Source organism: Hypanus sabinus, chromosome 9 (assembly GCF_030144855.1).
Source record: "Hypanus sabinus isolate sHypSab1 chromosome 9, sHypSab1.hap1, whole genome shotgun sequence".
Lineage (NCBI taxonomy): Eukaryota > Metazoa > Chordata > Chondrichthyes > Myliobatiformes > Dasyatidae > Hypanus > Hypanus sabinus.
Genome location: NC_082714.1, coordinates 6099296 through 6115989, shown reverse-complemented (window position 1 = coordinate 6115989; position 16694 = coordinate 6099296). Strand labels below are relative to the sequence as shown.

At 40.1% G+C, this 16694-nt stretch overlaps 1 protein-coding gene across 1 annotated transcript in view; it reads right to left on the bottom strand.

Annotated features, from left to right (window-relative positions):
* Positions 1-16694, bottom strand: part of LOC132399044 (uncharacterized protein C16orf52 homolog B) — a 140304-nt gene that overhangs the window by 123099 nt on the left and 511 nt on the right. The gene's annotated exons all lie outside the window — the stretch shown is intronic.

Below are 16694 nucleotides of genomic sequence, written 5' to 3'. Positions count from 1 at the left end.
AGTTTTCAAAAACCTTCAGAGAGCAACTAAAAACCATCATTAGAAGGGAAAAGATGAAATATGGAAGCAAGCGAGCAAATAATAACAAAGTAGATAGTAGAAGTTTTTTTCAAGTACGTTAAAAATAAAAGAAATGAGAGTGGATATAGAACTGCTAGAAAATGAGGCAGGAGAAATAATAGCAAAGAGATGGCTGAAGAATTAATTGAGTATTTTGCATCATTCTTTACTGTGGAAGACACTAGCAGTATCCCTGATGTTATAGTGTGAAGGAAGAGAAGTAGGTGCAGTTACTGTTACAAGAGAGAAGGTGCTCAAAAAGCTTAAAGACCTAAAAGGTACATTACTCACCTGGACCAGAGAAACTGCACCCTAGGATTCTGAAAGAGATTCTTTAGAGATTATGGTGGCATTAGAAATCTTTCAGAAATCATTGGACTCTGGCATGGTGCCAGAGGACTGGAAGATTGCAAATGTCACTCCACTCTAAGAAAGGAGGAAGGCAGCAGAAAGGAAATTATAGACCAGTTTACCTGACTTCAGTGGTCGGGAAGAGGTTAAGAGTCAATTGTTAAGGCTAAGGTGATGGAGTACTTGGCGACACAGAACAAGATAGTACAAAGTCAGCACAGTTTCATTCAGGGAAAATCTTGCCTGACGAACCTGCTGGAATTCTTTGAGGAGATTACAAGTAGGATAGATAAATGGGATGCAGTGAATGTTGTATATTTGGACTTTCAGAAGGCCTCTGACAATGTGCCACACATGAGGCTGCTTACCAAGATAACAGCCCAAGGCATTACAGGAAAGTTACTAACATGGTTAGAGCATTGGCTGATTGGTAGGAGATAGTGAGTAGGAATAAAAGGATCCTTTTCTGGTTGGCTGCCAGTGACCAGTGCTGTTCCGCAGGGGTCGGTATTGGGAACACTTCTTTTTATGCTGTAAATAAATGATTTAGATGATAGAATAGATGGCTCTGTTGCTAAGTTTGCAGATGATATGAAAATTGGTGGAGGGGCAGCTAGTGTTGAGGAAACAGATAGGCTGCAGAAGGACTTGGACAGATTAGGAGAATGGGCAAGAAAGTGGCAAATGAAATACAATGCTGGAAAATGCATGGTCATGCACTTTGGTAATAGAAATAAATGTGTAGACTATTTTCTAAATGGGGAGAAAATCCAGGAATCTGAGATGCAGGGGGACTTGGGAGTCCTTGTACAGAACATCCTAAAGGCTAACTTGCAGGTTGAGTCAGTGGTGAGAAAGGCAAATACAATATTAGTATTCATTTCAAGAGATCTAGAATACAAGAGCAAGGATGTGATGCTGACACTTTATAAGGCACTGGTGAGGCCTCACCTTGAGTATTGTGAACAGTTTTGGGCCCCTCATCTTAGAAAAGATGTGCTGGCATTGGAGAGGGTCCAGAGGAGGTTCACAAGGATGATGCCTGGAATGAAAGGGTTATCATACGAGGAACATTTGATGGCTCTGGGTCTATACTCACTGGAATTCAGAAGGATGAGAGGGGATCTCATTGAAACCTTTTGAATGTTGAAAGGCCTAGACAGAGTAAATGTGGAAAGGATGTTTTCCATGGTGGGAGAGTCTAGGACAAGAGGGCAAGCTTCATGAAAAAGGGGCACCCTTTCAAAACAGAGATGCAGAGAAATTTCTTTAGCCAAAGAGTGGTGAATTTGTGGAATTTGTTGCCACATGCAGCTGTGGAGGCCAGGTTGTTGGGTGTATTAATGGGTTCTTGATTGGACATGGCATCAAAAGTTATGGGGAGAAGGCCGGGAAATGGGGTTGAGGAGAAGATAGAAAAAAAGGATCAGCCATGAGCAGACTCAATGGGCCAAATGGCCTAATTCTGCTCTTATGTCATATGGTCTAATAGAAAAATTTATCTTGTTGGATTTGTGCATCTGAACCCCTATATACATCTAAATGGAGAAAAAGCACAAAACCCTGAGTGGATTTGTAACAAGCAACTAACTTACATACCTGTCTATGGGGTTTTTATATCACACGCAGGAATAAAAGGAATGGAAGTAGGCCATTCAACATGGTTGACCGTCCACCTTAACACCTTCTTCCTGTCCTATCTTTCCTAGATTTCTTTAGTATCGAAAACCTATCATGCCACCTTGAATAGCTGAGCCTCAACTGCTCTCTTGGATACAGATATCCAAAAGACCCTCTGTCCTCAGGTTTTAACCCCAATCCAAAATATCCAAATATTTTGATATTGTTCTAGTTTTCTCAGACAAGGGAAATGTCCGAAGATGGCAGATGCTGGAAGCAGGAGGAACAGAGAACATTACAATTTAGTACAGGGCCTTCAGCTCTCAATGTTGTGCTGACCTTTTTAACCTACTCCTACATAACACTATTTTATCATTCATGTACCCATCTGGATTTTTTTTTAAATGCCCCTAAATGAAGCTGCCTCCATCACCACCCCTGGCAGGTGTACTCAACATTATTTATTTTTTTAAAAACTACCTCTGACATTCCCCCTATATAGCAGAATCAGGTTCACTTAAACACATCACGACTAGTACATTTTGGCCCAATAAAGCGGCTGCCCCAATTAGTCAAAGTTTCATGGGAATAGTTAAAAAGGGTATGAAAAAGACAAATTGAATAACAAAGTGTATTTAAATGAAATACAGAACAAATTAGAACACAGCAAATACTACTGCAGTACTATAAAACTGAATTATTTCCTAATATCCACAGATGGAGGAATTCATCCGTGTCAAGTTTTCATGAGAACCCTGCCATCCAGGAACCAGTCTGAATGATCTTTGCTGCATTTTTCAGTAGCACATGTATTCTTCCTCTGGAAGAAAGACCTCTAAAATTAACTACGTGTATAAGATGATAAGAGACAAAGTGGGTAGCAAGCCCCTTTTCCCTCAAGCAGAAATAGCTAATAAAAGGGTGCATATCTTTAAGGTGATTGGAGAAAAGTTTGTTTTTACACAGAGTGGTGAGTGCATGGAACAGACTGCCGGGGTAGTGGCAGAGGCAGATATACCACAGACATTCAAGACTCTTAGATAGGCGCATAGATGAAAGAAAGGAGAGGAGTTATGTGGAAAGAAATGGTTAATTTGATTTTGGAGTAGATCAAAGGTCAACATAAGGGCCTGTACTGTTCTATGTTCTAAAATTACAGGAGGCAGAGAAAACATCTAAACTTAATGCCTCCGCAAGAGCTGGAAACAACGGAATGAGGAACATGCCAAATGTAAACGACACCAGGCTACAGAGATCATACCTTAGTTGTTATATAACAATTACAACAGACCATTTTGGTCCTTCTAGTCCGTGCCGAACGCTTACTCTCACCTAGTCCCACTGACCTGCACTCAGCCCACAACCCTCCATTCTTTTTCATATACCTATCCAATTTTATTTTAAATAACAATATTGAACCTGCCTCTACCACTTCTTCTGGAAGTAGAAGTAGCTTCATGCTTCCTTTTGTTTTCTTTGAGATCTAAGTAGAACATCTTTCTCCACTGTGCTAGGAATAGGAATATGAAGTACTTAATATCATAATTAGCCTGTCAACTTCCAACCCAAAACCCTAAGACTGACATATAATTTGCTGCTACAGATGTACTGTGCAGTAAAAGGACAGGAAACTTAATGAATCCTAAGACATTTATGTCAATTAAATCCCCTTTCTCCACGCCAGTATCGCACTAACAGCAACTTGATAAGGGCATCAGTCTTACATTTGTTACTACTTGTTAAATGAATATGGCTCGGGCCAGTGTTGATCTCTCAGCCTCTCAACCCCTAGTCGTTTTAACTCTCCTACATTCACATTGAAATAGTTATGAAATGTAATGGGAGAGTTAAAAACAATTCTCAAGTTATACAACATAATATACTACAGCACAGTACAGGCCCTTTGGTCCATCTAGCCTGTGCCAAACTATTAATCTGCTTAGTCTCATCGACCTGCACCATAGCCCTCCATACCCTTCCCATCCATGTACCTATCTTCATTTCTCTTGAATGTTGAAATCAAGCCTGTATTCACCACTTCCACTGGCAGCTTGTTCCACACTCTCACCACCCTCTGATTAAAGATGTTTCCCTTCCTGTTCCCCTTTCACCCTTAACCCATGACCTCATTCTAGTCCCACCCTCAGTTGAAAAAGCCTACATTTACCCTATCTATAGCCCTCATAATTTTGTTTATCTCTATCAAATCTCCCCTCATTCTCCTACGCACCAGAGAATAAAGTCCTATAACCTATTCAGCCTGTATGAGCTATAGATATAGATACCCCACCACATACAACCTTGAGATACATTTTCTTTCAGGCATACTCAATAAATCCAATAACCATAATAGAATCAATAAAAGACCACACCAACTAGATGGACAACTAGTGTACAAAAGAGAAAATGCACAAAATACATAAAGAAATAATAATAATAACAAACACACAATAAATAGAGACCATAAGATAGAGTCCTTGAAAGTGAATCCATAGGTTGTGGGAACAGTCAATGATAGGACAAGTGATGTTGAGTAAAGTTATCTCCTCTTGATTAAGAGCCTAATGGCTAATTATTGACTTCAGGAGGAGGAAACAGGAGATCCATGAGCCAATCCTCATTGGGGGATCAGAGGTGGAGAGGTTGAGGAACCTTAAATTCCTTGGTGACTGTCCGCACAATCAGTACAGGCAACCAGTGTGCAAAAGACAAAAAAAAAAGTGTAAATAGAAGATAGAAGGAAATAACAATAAATAATGTTGCACCATTCAGCCACATTTTCAATCTCACTACTAAATGCTAATTCGTCACTACCTTTGATTTGATCAGTGTCAGTGTTGTCAGCAAACTTCCATATAGCATTGGAGCTGTGCTTAGCTATCGTCCTAAGTACAGCAGGGGACTAAGTGCACAGCCTTGTGGTACCCATATGCTGATGGAGATTGTGGAGGAGATGTTGTTGCCAATCTGAACTGACTGGGGTCTGCAAGTGAGGAAATGGAGGATCCTATTGCACAAGGAAGTATTGAGGCCAAGGTCTTCAAGCGTATTGATTAGTTTTGAGGGGATGATAGTATTGAATGCTGAACTGTAGTTGATGAAGAGCACTCAGATGTATGGACTTCAGAATGTCCAGATGTTCCAGGATTGAGTGAAGAGCCAATGAAATAGCATCTGTTTTGGACCTGTTGTGACAGTAGGTAAATTGAAGCAATTCCAAGTCACTTTTCAGGCAGGAGATGATACGTTTCATCAACCTCTCTAAACATTTCATCACTGTAGATTCAAGTGCTACTAGATGATAGTAATTGAGGCAGATTACCATGTTCTTCTTAGGACAGGTATAATTGAAGCCTGCTTGAAGCGAGCACAGATTGAGCTCATCTGCAAAGACCTGATGTTACTTATGTCATTTGATTTCACTTTGTAAGAGATGACAGTATTCAAGCTCCATCACTGCAGTTGAGTATCCTTCATTGATTCGAGTTTAGTCCAGAATAGTCATTTCATCCATGATATGGCTTTCTGGAAATTGGCCCGCTTGTAACTTGCTTGGTCACCATACTTGAATGCCTCTGAGCTAGCACTCAGCAGATTGTGGATATGCTTTACTCAAATAGACGACTTAATTTTAATGAAAACCACAACCAAACAATTAAAACACAACCAGCAACACTAGAATTTTGCCATTCACAGGAACTTACACTCAGTGGCCACTTTATTAGGTATATATGCTCTTTAATGCAAATATCTAACCAGCTAATACATAAAAGTATGCAGACATGGTCAGGAGATTCAGTTATTGTTCAGACCAAACATCAAATGCGGAAGAAATGTAATCTAAGCAATTTTATCTGTAGAATGATTATTGGTGCCAGCTATGGTGGTTTGAAATCTCTGAAACTGCTGAACTCCTGGGATTTTCACACAAGTCTCTAGAGTTTACAGAGAATGATGTGGCAAACAAAAAAACATCCAGTGAATGGCAGGTCTGTGGGTGAAAACACCTTATTAATGAGAAGTCAGAGGAGAATGGCCAGCTGTTTCATGCAGAGAGGAATTTCTACAGATATACCATGGAGAGCATTCTGACTGGTTGCATCACTGTCCAGAATGGAGGAGCCACGACACAGGATTGGAAAAAGCTGTAGAAAGTTGTAAACTCAGCCAGCTCCATCATGGGTACTACTCTTCCCAGCATCCAGGACACCTTCAAAAGGTGATGCCTCAAAATGTCAACATCCATCATTAAGGACCCCCATCGCCCAGGCTCATGCCCCCTTCTCATTGCTACCACCAAGGTAATGGTACAGGAGTCTGAAGACACACACTCAATGTTTCAGGAACAGCTTCTTCCATTAGATTTCCGAATCAGTATTTCTTCGGCCCCCTCGCTATATACACAGTTGCAAGATAAAGTTTGTGACCCCTTTGCAATTACCTGGTTTTCTGCATTATTAATTACTCAAAAAATATAGTCTGATTTTTCATGTCAAAATAATCGGCAAACACAATCTACCTATACTAATAACACAAGCAATTGTACTTGTCTACCATGCCGTGATCAGAACAACTTCTAGAGGACCTTAGAAGAACTGTAGAGATGCATGAAGCTGGAAAAGGATACAAAAGCATTTCTAAAGACTCAAGTGTTCATCAGTCCACAGTAAAAGAAAATGTCTGCAAATGGAGGAAACTCAGTACTGTCGTTACTCTAAGGAGTGGCCATCCTGCAAAGATCACACCAAGAGCACAACGTGTAATGCTGAAGGTGAAAAAGAACCCAAGGGTTACACCAAATGACCTGAAGAAATTTCTAAAACTTAAAGTCTCTGTCCATGCGTCTACTGTTAGAAAAACATCGAAAAATGGTGCTCGTGAAAGGACATCAGAGGAAACTAATGCTCTCTAAAAAAGTATAAAAATTATGGCTGTGGGTTTGTAAAAGACCGCCTGGATGTGAGTTTGTAAAAGACCACCTGGATGTTCCACAACGTTTCTGAGACGATGTTCTGTGGACAGATGAGACAAAAGTTTAACTTTTTACAGAAATGCACACCACTTTGTTTGGAGGAAAAAGACCACTGCTCACCAACAACTCATCCCAACCATGAAGCATAGTGGAAGGAGCATCACGGTTTGGGGTTGCTTTGCTGCCCCAGGACCTGGACAGCTTGCAGTCATTGAGGGAACAATGAATTCAAAATTCTATCAAGAAATGTTTGAAGGAGAATGTCCCGTCTCCAAAAGCTTAATAGAAGTTGGATGATGCAACAACACAATGAACTGAACTACAAGTAAATCAACAACAGAATGGTTTAAAAAGAAGAAAATTCATGTTTTGGAATGGCCAAGTCAGAGTCTAGACCTTCACCCAATTGACATGCTTGGGTGTGACCTAAAGAGTGCTGTTCATGCAAGGTATCCCAGAAATATTGGTGAACAGAAAGATTTTTGTATGAAGGAATGGTCTAAAATACCTCCTCAATGTTGTGCAAGTCTCATCAGCTGCTACAGGAAATACTTGGTGGAGGTTATTGCTGCTAAAGGAAAAGGAGGTTCTACTAGTTGTTAAATACAACAGTTCACACATTGCCTGGACTGCAAATGATTAATAAAGACATGAAAAATACAATTGTTTGTCTGTCATTAGTTTTGGCAGGTTGCATTTGTCTCTTATTGTGACTTAGATGAAGATTAGACCACATTTTGTAAGTAATAAATGCAGAAAACCAGGTAACTGCAAAGGGTTTACAAACTTATTTCTTGTAACTGCATGCATCTAAGAGTTTATCACAGTACTGTAGCAGTAATCTATGTCACCACAATTCTGTTATGGACAGTTCCAAGCCCCAGCTTTAACAAGTAATGCCATCTTTAACTTTTTGATGAAATTGACTGGTCAGAAAAGCAAGATCACTAAAAGCCTAATTAATAAGAAAGCTTTCTGGAATAACCTGAAGCTCCAATACATGTGGAAATTAATGTTAAAATCACTCTTAAGTAGTCTGCAATGTACTTACAGGTGTGTGTGTGTGTGTGTGTGTGTGTGTGTGTGTGTGTGTGTGTGTGTGTGTGTGTGAGAGAGAGAGAGAGAGAGAGAGAGAGAGAGAGAGAGAGAGAGAGAGAAAAACAAAATAACAAAGCTTCTGTAGAAACCGAGAAACCCAGTGGGTACCATAGAGAATCTGAACATCTTCATGCCCCAGATTAGCCAAAGCACCATACAATACTATGGAGGCTTGACAGTGTTTTATTTTTTTCCATAGAGAATTAAAGAAAAGCACAACACTCAGAACAAGTGTTAAAGACACCTGACACAGGAGGAAACAGTTGGCAGCACAGTAGCGTAGTGGTTATCATTACACTTTACAGCGTCAGAGACCTGGGTTCATTTCGCATTGATGTCTATATGGAGTTCTCTCCACGAATGTGGATTTCCTCCAGGTGCCGGATCCGGTCTCCTCCCACATTCCAAAGACACACCAGTTAATATGTGAATTGGTCATTGTAAAGAGTCCTGTGATTAGGCTAATGAATGGGTGGGTTGCTGGAGGCCATGGCTCATTGGGCCAGAAGGGCCTGTTCCGCACTATTTTTCTAAATAAATGAAGCCGAGATAGCCAAACCATTTATACTTGATTGCATTGGAACAGACTGTGCAGTTACCCACGTCACAATCTCACTAGGTGTTCTTGTTAACAAAGACAGAAGATCTAGATGTACAATTCCAGGCTTTCAGGAGTGCAAAAGAGACTGTGGCACCATCACATTGTACCTGGAACCCCTCAAATCTCTCAGAATGACCATCACATTGCCAACTCCGCAAAGCAGTATCACCGAGCCCTACTTTCATAAACACAGCTCATTAATTTTTACGGATACTACTAACATGCAAGAAAAGCACAAGCACTGTTCCCTTGGGATAGGTGCTTTCATACTGAGGATCCAGTTGGCAACAGTGATAAATGATAATGGCTGAGATTTTATTTTATGCAGCAGAGAGAATTAGTAGGAAGTCGGCAAATTGGGCACAAGAGTATGAAAGGGAAATAAATCACGATTCCAACATAACCAGCCAGATGAAGCACACATCTTTCTGTGAACTGAAACCCCATTCTGGGACAGACACTGCTATTTAGCTACATTACAAATTAGGATCCCTACAAATTGCCCAAATCCATGATTTATGCAAACAGGCATGCAGTCAGTAATTAGGAACTTCAAACCAAAAAACAGTACAAAGATGCATTTCTTTTCTCTGACATAATTCAAATCCTGAAATCAGCGGCTGGTTCTTTTCCTAAAAAGCAGTGATCCCACAAGTAATAAAACTAATTTTCTATTTCAATACTGAATTCTGACAATGAATTTCCAAAGGCACAATTTGTACTCTTTTGTACAACTCTGCTCTAATAAAAATGAACAAAAAGTTCTCCAATAGTATTTTAGATGAAAAGTAACCTTTTCCACATTCACTACTGTGGGAAAATATAATCAAACTGAAAGTCAGGGCAGCTGGCTCTATGTCCAAGTGAAGCAAGACTACACCAGCTCTGCTTCATTAAGAGTTTGAAATTTAGTATGTTACCAAAATACTCATTAAAAAATTCAAAAGATGAAAGGTCAAGAGCATTCTGACTGGTTGCATCACCGCCTGGTACGGAGGCTGCAATGTTCAAGATCACCAGAGCATGCAGAGGGTTGATTGCAGACTTATCCAGCTCCATCGCAAGCACAAATCTCCATAATGAGGATACCTTCAAGAGGCAGTACCTCAAGAAGGCAGCATTCATCACTAAGGACCCAAGGAAGTGGTCTGCTTCCTCACATCTGTCACAATAACTGACAAACACAATCTGCCTATACTAATAACACAAGCAATTGTACTTGTCTACCATGCCGCGATCAGAACAACTTCTAGAGGACCTTAGAAGAACTGTTGAGATGCATGAAGCTGGAAAAGGCTACAAAAGCATTTCTAAAGACTCAAGTGTTCATCAGTCCACAGTAAAAGAAAATGTCTGCAAATGGAGGAAACTCAGTACTGTCACTTGAAGGTGAAAAAGAAACTAAGGGTAACACCAAATGACCTGAAGAAATTTCTAAAACTTACTAAAGTCTCTGTCCATGTGTCCACTGCAAGAAAAAACATCGAAAAATGGTGCTCATGGAAGGACACCAGAGGAAACTAATGCTCTCCAAAAAAAAAAATCATGGCTGTGGGTCTCAAGTTTGTAAAAGACCATCTGGATGTTCCACAACATTTCTGAGACGATCTTCTGTGGACAGATGAGACAAAAGTTGAACTTTTTGCAGAAATGCACACCACTTTGGAGGAAAAAGACCACTGCTCACCAACATGAAAGTGTTCTGCTTCCTCACAATTAGTCCAAAGATTTTTTTAAAATATTAACATACGAATCTGAACATGGATGGAAAGGCAAAAATGGCCTTGAGATTTTTTATTATTGGTGATAAGTGAATAATGAGAGGAAAAACTCCACCTCATATCACACAGGTGGGGGGGGGGGAGTTATTGAGCAATGCTCTGCCTTGAAATAATTTCTCAGTTGTTTTTATTGTTTGAAAGCCTGGGAGATCAGAGGTGACTAGTGGATGAATTTTTCAAATCATTCCACTGCTCATAAATATCAATTTCAGTTTCCAGTCAGTGGAAATGGGAAGGTATTGGATTCTCTTCCAAAATCTTTCACAATGTACTTCAGTTCTACAACCATAAGATATCGGAGTAGAATTAGGTCATTTGGCCCTTGAATCTGCTCCGCCATTTCATCATGGCTGATCCAATTTTCCACTCAGCCCCATTTTTTAAACCATGCAGCTGAAATCTCTTTTCAATTTGCCACATGACTCAATGGAATTCACATCTAGTCCTTCAGAAGCATTAAAATAAGGGACAACAAAATAACATTCGATTCACTTTATCCAAGGTCATGGAGAAATTGTGCAGACCTAATCATCTTAAAGATTCAGACAGCATGGTAGTTTAGGGTGGCAAAGTTGTGTAGCAGCATGAGTGTTAGCAACCCTAGTTCAGTTCTGCCTGTCTGAAAGGAGTTTGCACGTTCTCTCCGTGACTGAGCGGGTTTCCTCCGGGGGCTCCAGTTTCCTCCTATATTCCAACATAGTAGGCTAATTGGTCACATGGGTACAATCAGGCTGCAGAAGCTCAGTAAACCAATGCGCCCTGGTACTGTGCTGTATCTCTAAATAAATAAATAAAATCCTGGTTTTCTACTGAATATAATTTGGTGTATTATACAGAGATTAATCTAAATTAGATCAAAACAAACATCTAATTGATAGTTAAAAATTGACTGCAGTAAAGTGAACATGAAACAGCCACCTTCCTCCAGAACCAGCAGTGTATGGATTCAGCTCTCAGCTCCTTAACAGCTAACTGTTAGTTCTAGCAAACAGGGAAGAGAAAGGGGAAAGAAATGGGTTGAACAACCTGTTGCCAGATGGCAGTTAATCTGTAAGGAAATATCTTTGGATGTGGCAGGTTAAGTTTGTAGTTAAAGGAATGAATTCATGAATTACATTCAAAAACTCAAAAAAATCTGTGAAGGAGGAAATCCTCAATCAAGGGATCAAGAGTGACAATGGGATGGTCTAGTTCAGGTCTCAGATCCCCAATTACAACAGTATCAATCATTCATCATGGCAAAAACCTAAAGAGAAGTCAGGCAGCTTCACAGAAAGGTCACCTTGAACCAGGGTCAATGTACCTCCCAAATTCATCTCTTCATTTCAGGCCGAGATCACCCAGTCCTGTTAAAGGGTCTCAGCCTAAAGCATCGACTGCTTATTCATTTTCATAGGAGCTGACTGATCTTCTGAGTTCCTCCAGCATTTCATGTGTTTTTCTTTGGATTTCCAGCATCTGCACAATCTCGTGTTTATTACATGCAGAATGATTTTGCAATTAGTCAAATATTACCAAATTGCCAATTGAGTCTCCAGAAATTAAAAGAGAGACTGAATTTTAAAAATCTGAAGTGAAGTGCAGTTTACATCTGACACTGGAATACAATTCGTTACAAAACATGATGACTCTTAGCATATTAGAGATCACTGGGTGTGCTGTTAGAAAACACTATATTACAACAAAGTAGGAACACATTACACACACAAGGATGCTGAAAAGCACAAAGGAAAACAAAACCAATGGAAATCGGAAGACACAACTACCACTGGGCGAAAAACATGGCATAAAACTGATTGAAGATTTAACTCAAAACAAAACTATTGTTTTGTTGGCTGTAATTTATACTTCTCGAGAATAAGGATTCAGATAAAGAGGATAAACAGGAAACAGCTGTTACATTATTAGTAAATTATGAGTGTCAGTACAATAAAATCCAGAGCAACACACACAATGCTGGAGGAACTCAGCAGGTCAGGCAGCATCTACAGAAATGAATAAACAGTTGACTTTTCAGGCCAAGACCCTTCATCAGGACTGGAAAGGAAGGGGGAAGACATAGAATAAAAAGAGAAGGGGAGGGGAAGGAGGATTAGCTAGAAGGTGAAGCCAGGAAAATAGGAAAAATAAAGGTGCTGGAGAAAGAGGAATTAAGAGGAGAGAAGAGTGGACCATGGGAGGAAGGGAAGAAGGAGCAGCACCATGGGGAGGTGCTAGGCAGAGGAGGAGAAGAGATAAGAGGCCAGTGTGGGAAATGGAAGAGAGAACGGGGAGGGATTTTTTTTAAAAAACCAGGAGAAGAAATTGATATTCTTCCCATCAGGTTGGAGGCTACCTAGACAAAATGGGAGGTGTGTTTCTCCACTCTGAGTGGCCTCACTGTGGCAAAACAGAAGGACATGTCAGAACGTAAATGGGGATTGGAATTAAAATGATTGGCCACAAGGAAATTCCACTAGTGGTGGATGGACCAGACATCCTCAATTAGCTTAAAATTTGCATACATATGCTTTAGCAGCCATCAGGGTTTGATTCCTGCCACTGCTGGTAAACATATTAAACATTCGCCTTGTGACCACGTGAGTTTCCTCCCACATTCCAAAGACATATAGGTCAGGGTTAGTAAATTGTAGGCCAGTCTTGTTGGCGCCAGAAGCATGGCGACACTTGCGGGCTGCCCCACAACTACAGCTTTGAACAGTGTTGATCGCTGACAACAAAGCATTTCACCATACGTTTCGATGTACATATGACAAATAAAACTAATCTCTCTCTACTTAGATTTGTATGTAACAAGCTCAGAAAGTCAATGATTGTTATGTTGATACACAATACTTCTAATTAAAATTCCTGCCGCTCCCACAATTAACGGCTTTGCATCACCATGAGCCACACAATAACAAACAAGATACTTCAAATAGATATTGAATAAGCCTTTTGTTTTAGTGCTTAGCTCTGAAAATCCAGAGTAGCACAGCTAACATGACATTGCTGTGTTACATACAAGGGTACTTATACAGCACTGCCCAAAAGGTACTAAACACAACAAATTCGGCAGATGCTGAAAATCCAAAACAACACACACAAAATGCAGGAGGAACTCAGCAAGTCAGGAGCAAACAGTCAACATTTTGGACTGAGACCTTTCTTCAGGACTGAAGGTGGTCTCAGCCTGAAACATTGACTGTTTACTTTGAACAAGTGGCACGTCTGCATGAAACAGGGACATTTAAGTTAAAAAATGTATGATAGTGACATCCTCAAGCATTTGGGTGATGTGAAAAAAAATTACTAAAAATGCGATTGACTGCAATTCTGGAATCTGCAGTCAAAAACAAACTTCTGGAGGAACAAAGCATGAGCAGCATCTGTGGAGGCAAAGGGAAATTGGAAAAAAAAAAGAGACTAGTTCAAGACATATTTGCCACATTGCACAGATATCTGCTTACACTGTTATAGAAAGACATCTCAGAAAGAATTACATAATTCCTCATCAATTTCATTGCATGAGGCAACTAATCACTACTTGCAACTGCCTTCCCAGTCAATGATCGAGACTTTCACTCCATTGTTTCATATTCCTCAATACTCTTGCCAAACAAATACCTATAATCTTAACCTTGAACATTTTAATCAGAGCTCTCTGGGGAGAAAAATCCAAGTTTCTACAGAAATTGAAAAACAAAAAAGAAGGTAGATACTGGAAAACTGGAATAAACATGGAAAACACTAAAAAAATCTAGATCAAGAGTTCCCGACCCGGAGTCTACTAACCCGTCATAACAGGAGGAGTCCATGGCACAAAAAAGGTTGGAAATCCCAGCCCTTGATCAATGCAGATGGATGAACACAAAAGCACAAAAACCTCCAACAAACACAAAATGTTGGAGGAACTCAGCTGGCCAGGCAACATCAAGGGAAAAGAGTAAACAGTCGATGTTTCGGGCTGAGATCCTTCAACAGGGACCTAAAAACCTCACCCTTCTTTTCATACCACCATGTTGCACACTTAAAAATTAAGGTCTTCATGCTCATGCTAGGTGAATTTGAATTCTGAGATCACATGACCCTTTACAACGACTAATAATAAATCAAAGGGCAGCAATCAGAAATGCACTTAGCCTTATGGGGATCCTTAATTTTTCATGCATATCTAACAGAGGATATTACCAGGATAAGCAGAATTACAATCATTTTAAATTTAAACATTTCGAAGTCTGACATGTACATACATTTGTTTGTACGAACAGCTACTTTTTTTTCTCTCTCTCTCTCTCCCCTAGTAATTGTTCATTCTTATCAGTGTTCTGTGGTTTTGATGCCATTCACCGCAATACTATAGAGTACAGTTGGCATATCGAGTGATCTCTGTGTATTTTCCAACTTATATTAAAAACCGAGCTCTTGTGTTACCCGGCGATGTCCTGTAGATGCATACAAATAACCCAGAGAGATTGTTTGCTGGTGATCTCAAGTTTATTCGTATAGTTGTAGATTCAGTACATCTCCAACCTGAACCACAGTAGCCAGAAAACTGAACTTCATAAAACAAGTGACACTTCATGAAACTGATAAATTTAAACAAATTCAATAAATCCATAGCGTATGTTTTTAAAATTTTACATAGGTTTATTGAAAGTTACTTATAAAAAATATGCAACATTTTAAATTACATTAAAATGCATCACTTAAACATCTACAAAAATGGTTAACAGCAATTAGAATGTAATCAGGAATCTCAACAGTCAGTCCCAAGGGATAGCACAACACTGTGGGCTAAAGGGCCTGTACCATGTTGTACTGTTATATGTTCTATTATGTGCTTAAGCTTCTGGAATTTAGACATCAGTATTTGGACTCAAGAATGCTGACACTAACACACTGCTGTAAATAAATAAACACAGAAAGACTAGATGCCAAACAAATTTTGCTCAGACCAGAGCAGGTAATGTGCAAGTCCAGAGACATGGAGCTGCCACAAGATCTTGGGCCTATTTGAATCAAAGGCCACAGAATTGCAGATCAGCGGCCACCATCTGTTCTAAGTTACTGTTAATTCTAGTTCCTCAAATAAATTTACCAACAATTTAACTGCCAAATCCTCAGGAGACAGGAAGCAACGCTAGCATTTCATCCTTCGAATCACAAATGCACTGACCTTTCAAATACTTGGTAAAACTATTCACAAGTATCAAATATATCCAGCAGATTTTGCAGTATTTGGACTTGGTGGGGTTCCTTCCAAGTGTAAGATTACATCCCAGTCACACCGAAAACCTAATTAAATTGTTCCTGCCTTCCTTCAGACTACGACATATTGCGATATTTTAAAAATTCAGCAAACAAAGCACATTGATTTTAACTTGTGGTAGCTAACACATCTTTAATTGTAATCGACTACAAAGCTTCCTTATATACGAGAAGAAATATTTTACAACACATCAATAGAGGTGCTCATCTGTAGGTGTGACAAGATGGGCTTTAAAATGCAAACAATGAAACTGTTGTCAGATATATTCTGAACAGCTACACTGCACAAATAGGCAATGCATCACTCCAAAAGCAATACCTTTTTTCAACCTGAAATTGGAGCAGGCATCAGAACATTTGAAACCAAACGACTCTACATCGCCCTGTCACCAGCCAGCGAATGTTTCTTCCCAATTCGTAAACAACAGCAGAATTTCCTTCAATTTTCTACCCAAAATGTTGGGAATCACCCACCTTCAGAGCTTTCAACAAACAAAATAAATTTCTGGAACAATAATTTGCACTGATCACCTCAACATACAATTCCCAAATCAGGCACATGGGGGAAATAAACTGGTAGTGTTCGAACAGATGATGGAGGGATTGGGGAACACAGAAGGGTGATCAGGGAGTAAAAGAAGGGGGACGAGGGTGATGCCCACAGGCAGGAGGGAACTGGCTGAGGGGTGTACAGCAGTGGAGGGGGCAGGAGAGGGAGAGAATGGAGAGGGTTGAGGTTGTTGGGGAAATTGGGCAGCCAGAGTGGGTACAGGAAGAGAGGAAGGAGGGACGATGGGAGAGTCTGAAGAGTGGGAGAGCAGATGAGGGATGGGAGGAAGGAAAGGAGAAGAGGGTAGCTGGAGTGATGGGACATGAACTGCCAAAGGGAGGGATGAGGGGTGTGAGAGGGTTGAGGGGACATGAGCCCTGCCGAAGGGAGCGAAGGGATGAGAGGATGTGA